A 5,558-nucleotide genomic window follows, 5' to 3' on the forward strand; every position below is an offset into this window, starting at 1 on the left:
ATGATCATGCCATGTGTATAGTACAGTATAGAATTTTCTTACAAAAATAATTTGGCCAAAATGTATTTTCTAAATTTAGTTTTCCAAAAACCCCTGAATTGAGGTTTGCACTGCAAGTACTTGACTTGGGGTATGAAAAACATTGAGTATATTTCAAACCTATTAGGTATAGGACTCCCCAAAACCAAAAAAATATAATTTTAAAATTTATTTTCCTATTTTATTTAAAAGCTTTTTCTTAAGGCCAGAAATGGTCTTTAATAGGGAAAAATCATTTTATTGTTTCAAAAATATTTGACAAAAACCTAGGGAAACTCAGTGGACATATATTGTCCATATATAAGAGTTTCAACACATGGTCATGTTCAAAATACTGGTCAAATCCCTCCAAAACCCTTTCTGGATATTTCAAGCTTTTGAAATATTTACAAAGGAAATATTATCCAAAAATTCCAAGAAAATTCTAGCATGTCACATATGACATGCTGGATGATCTTGACAAGTACCATGTCATGGAGAATAGTATAACCCCATGAAATCCCCTCAAAACCATTTCTGTCCATTTTGAAGTTTGAGCAACTTTACATTGCCAAACATGTCCAAATGCTCTCAAATCTTGTGAACATGCTCAAATGGTCTAATCATTCATCTAGACCAAATGGCACAAGTTGGAGAAAATGTTATATTGATCAAAGTGCCCCAAAACCCTCTCTGACCAGAATCTAATTTGAACAACTTTGTACTACCAACTTTCTCTACTGTCGGCGTTCTAGGAACGGGGGTCCCCAGACTTGCCTGCCTGCGGCTTGCGGTGTGGCTCAAAGGGGGCCCAGCACGGCCCATCTTCATCAACACAAGCTCAAGACCCTCGCGAGGGACCAAGCCTCATGGGGCGGACGACAAGGAGCTTCCTTAGGCACGGCCTCATCAGGCTGGCTCACGAGGAGGCAGAGAGATAAAGGTGGGGTACCTCGCGAGGTGCCCATGACGCAAGCCATGACGACCAAGGGCGCCAGTCGGGCGCCAGCCCGTGCAGTGTCCTCCTTTCCTCTTTGGTGCAAAGGGAGCAAGCGCAGGCAAGAGCATCAAGCAAAGGCATCCATTTCGGTGCAACAAGACCAAGACCAGCCCAACGGCAGGAAGGAAGTCATTGTGGAGCCCAAGCAGGCGTCACCACCAGAGCCTTTGACAGGCGAGGACCAACTTTAGTCAGGATAAGGGTACCCGATGTTCCCCTTCAAAATGGCCTATTGTTGGCGCCCTTCCCGCTCAATATTTGGGAAGAGGCCCAGGGCCTTTGCCTATAAATAGGACTAGCCACCCCAGGGAAGAGGCATCCAGAATCCAGGAGCTAGAATCAAGTAGCATCATAGCAAGCAAGGCAGGATCCTCGCCAAGAAACCAGTAGAGAGAGCGACTGAACTCCTCCTAGCAGTTCATCGTCCCAGCCAAGAGCAGACCCTCGCGAGGCTGTTCTTCCTTGTATTGTTCACCATTAGCCCAAGAGGCAATCCACCACACCACACAATGGAGTAGGGTATTACACCACAATGGTGGCCTAAACCAGTATAAACTCTGTGTCTCTTGTGTTGTTCCTTCAGTAGTTTAGATCTTAACGAGGCGGCGAGGAGCAGGTAGGTAGAGGGAGAAATCTCCGCGCGCACCCCAGTGTTCGAACCTCATGGGTTTGCCGGAACCCTAAATCGACATTTGGCGCGCCAGGTAGGGGGCGCGCCAGAATTCGTCTTCCGTCGTCCTGTTCTTCTCCGACCATCGCATCCATGTCTGACACTCGTCGGGCCCGCGCCGAGCGCCAAGCCGCCCTCGCTTCCCGTGTCGCCCAGACGGCTCCCGTCGGCGAGCGCCCTCATTGTTCCCCGTCACCTTCCGTCAACGCCGCCACCGGCCGGGCGGGGAACGAGCAGCAAGCATTGTCCCAGCATCCCTCCGTGAGGCAAGATGGCCGCACTGCCACACCCTTGCTCACCCCAGCTGGTTCTTCGTCTCGCGCGTTCCGCGCGCCCATGGAGGCTCGAGCTGCACTCATCGCGGCAAACGAGCTCCTGCGCTACCGTCCCGTCGACGACGTCTATGAAGAATGGCTCGACCGCCTCGCCGAGCTCGTCCGTGCCGCAGGGGGCTCTCCTACGCCGTTCGTCCCGCTGCACCGCACCCCGCCCTGCACGGGCGACGAAGCTCCGGGGGCGCCTCAGCCGCCTCCCCCTCAAGAAGGCGCCCTGGCCCCAAGGCGCGTGGCCCCTGGGCGGAACCCGCTCTGTCAGGCGCGAGCGCGGCAAGAGCAGAGCGACCAAGAAGTCCCTCGCCCGCGAGAAGCTGCCCGAGCGCTCCCCGCTCCGGCTCGTCACGACCACGCTCCTGCTCCAGCACGTCAAGACCCCGCGCTGCTCCCAGCTGCAGCGCATGGGGACCCGCAGGACCGAGCTCTTCGTCACCCAAGGCCTCCCGTGGCCACAGCGGGCTGCCGCGCCTTCACCGCTGAGTTGCGCAGCGTCGCGTGGCCCGACAAGTTCAAGCCAGACCTGCCTCCTCGCTACGACGGTACGGCTGACCCCGCAGAGTTCCTCCAGCTCTACGGGCTGGGCATCGAGGCTGCCAACGGAGACGAGAAGGTCATGGCGAACTGGTTTCCCATGGCGCTCAAGGACGGGGCCCGCACCTGGCTCCTCAACCTGGCTCCAGGCACGATCTCCTCCTGGAACGAGATGCGCACCCGCTTCATCGCCAAATTCCAGGGTACTCGCGACCGGCCACCCGCCGTGAGCGACATGCCCCGTATCAAGCAGCAACCAAGGGAAACCCTGCAGAAGTACATCCAGCGCTTCAACAACGCACGCCTCAAGATTCCCAAGGTGACCGAGGAGGCCATCATCTCAGCCTTCTCCGACAGCGTGCGCGACGTCAAGATGAAGGAGGAGCTGGCGATGCATGAAGACCTGTGCACTTCTTGGAGCTGTTCAACATGGCGACCAAGTGCGTCAGGGATGAGGAAGGGCGTCTCTCCCTCCTCGAGCTGCCTACCGCGGACCCAGAAGAGAAGAAACCCAAGGCCAAGGATGTAAAGTGCAAGGGGGCTGCCGTGCTCGCGTCAGAACCAGACACCAAGCGGGGCAGAGATCAGCCCGAATCTTCCAAGGGCAGCCGGTACTGCGTGTACCACGACCTCCACACCCACAACACCAATGACTGCCAAGAGCTCCGAGCCGTGCGTGAAGGAAGGATCGGCCGACGTCCCGACCGCAGCGACCGGGGCTACGGCAGAGGAGGAGGAAGGAACTCAGGGCGCTGGGAAGACCGCGACCCTCGCCAAGGGTGGCGCGACCAACCTCACGAGGATTGCTGGCAGGACCCGTCTCGCGAGGGAGACTGGAGGGATCAGCCTCGCGAAGATTGCCCGCAAGGCAACGCAGGCCTCCCTCCGCTGCCGCCGCAGCCAAGGAGAAATGAGGACCATCATCAGGACGAGGGGGCTGGGGGCTTCCAGGAGCCACGTGCGATCGCTTGCATCCTAGGCGGAGCTCAAGCCCCAGCCTCTCAATGCATCTTCAAGCAGTTCACCCGCGAAGTAAATGCAGTCCTCCCCAAGCTTGAGGCCACGCGCACTCTCAGGTGGTAGGCGTGCACCATCACGTTCAGCTCAGCGGATCAGCTCAAGTGCGCGGCCACAGCCGGAGTCCTCCCAATGCTTTGTTCCCCAATCATCAGCAACGTGCTAGTCACCAGGACCCTCATCGATGGCGGGGCAGGGCTCAACGTCCTGTCCGTGGAAACATTCAACAATCTCCAGGTGCCCTACAATCAGCTTCAGCCAACCAAGCCTTTCTCCGGAGTCACCGACGGTTCCACGGCCCCGATTGGGAAGGTCCGCCTCCCTGTCACCTTCGGGGCACGCGAAAACTACCGCACCGAGCTCATCGACTTCGACGTCGCCCACATTCGCTTGCCATACAACGCCATCCTCGGGTACCCAGCTGTGGCCAAGTTCATGGTCGTAACCCACCACGGCTACAACGTCCTCAAGATGCCAGGAAGTGGCGGAGTCATCACGGTGCCCTGCGAAGAGAAAGAAGCGGTGTGCTCCCTGGAACGAGCCTTTCAGGCCGCATCACTGGAAGACCCGGATAGCGGAAGCACGAGGCTTCCCGAGACCGCCCCCAAGAAGAAGAAGACATCGTCCGGCCCGGCCCCTCAAGAGGCAGGCCCCTCAGGGCCCGCGCCTGCTCAAGGGGAACCTCCTTCCATTGCATAGGGAAGCGCGCCCGGCGCCCTCCTTAGGCAGGGCTCGGGGGCTCTCCCCTGGAGGGCCGTCGACCTCGCCAGGGTCACGAGGAAGGCGCTTGGGCACCACTTGGAGGCATGTTTCTAAGCACGTTTCCCTCAAGAAGGAGCAAGGCAAGGAGGGCCAAACCCTCAGGAGTGTGTCATCAAGGCCATTCAGGAGCTACAGGAGTCAAGAGTCATGAGAGGCAGCCGCCGCTTACCTGCTGTGGCCCCCCATCCAGGCGAGGATGGTGGACTGCGCGTCTGCATTGACATACCAGGGGTCAACCGAGCCGCCTCTCAGGAGCGCCTCTGGCCCTCGCAAGTGGGGCGCTGCGAAGGTCCACCCCACAGCTACGTTTGCATGCCTTATGGCTTGCCGAACTTGGCTGCCACGTACCAGCGCCTCATGAGGGGTATCCTGGAGGCTCAAGAGGTCAGGCGTTCCGCAGCCCTGGCGGAGATGGTGATGGTCCGCGAGGAGCCACCAGCGCCTCCGGAGCCTCTCGAGGCCAGGGGGCCTGGGGGCTCGTGAGGATCGGCTCCCGCAGCCCACCGCGCCTGCTACTTCAACACCCCTTCGTCGTCAACATTATCAGGTGACATCTTTCAAGTTTCGTTTCCAGCTGGGAGCGCCCTCAGGGCTGCATTATTCCCAGGCCGCGTGGGTCTGTCCCTGCGGCGTGTATCCCTTTTGATTCATGTTCTTAGCCTACTTTGTTGGGGGCGCCCCTCGGGCTGCATCATCCCCAAGTCGCTCGGGTCAGACCCAGTGGTGTGTACCCCTTTTTTGTATTTATCTTCGGGCCATGCGTTCGACCCATCGTGCTTGTTATTTGGTGCCTGTTCGTGGCACCTTTTCTTCCTTGATGTCGACAGCTTGCGCGTTAAAGGGGGGGGGGTACCTGAGCATCGCGACTCAGGGCTCCTACCGGCTTTCCATCCCTCACCCTCTGGCCTTGTCCACGGCATCACGACCTGGCATACCAGCGACGGCTGAGACCAGCTCGAGGGCCGGGACCCGAGGATGTAGAGCTCCTACATCTAACCAAGCTTGCGAGTTAAAGGGGGGTACCTGAGAATCGTGACTCCGGGCTCCTACCGGCTCTCCCCAGCCGGCTCAGCCAGACCTCGCGAGGACGCCCGGGTAGGAGAGGCCCGTGCGTCACGGTCACCTTCTTCCGCGGGCAGAGGCGCTGCCCCGGATGGAACCTCAGGAGATCCCTTCGACTTCTTTGCCGCGGGCACCAGCCTAGACGGGAGCTACGAACGTCAAGCCT

This window comes from Triticum aestivum, chromosome 4B (assembly GCF_018294505.1).
Source record: "Triticum aestivum cultivar Chinese Spring chromosome 4B, IWGSC CS RefSeq v2.1, whole genome shotgun sequence".
In the NCBI taxonomy this organism is placed as follows: domain Eukaryota; kingdom Viridiplantae; phylum Streptophyta; class Magnoliopsida; order Poales; family Poaceae; genus Triticum; species Triticum aestivum.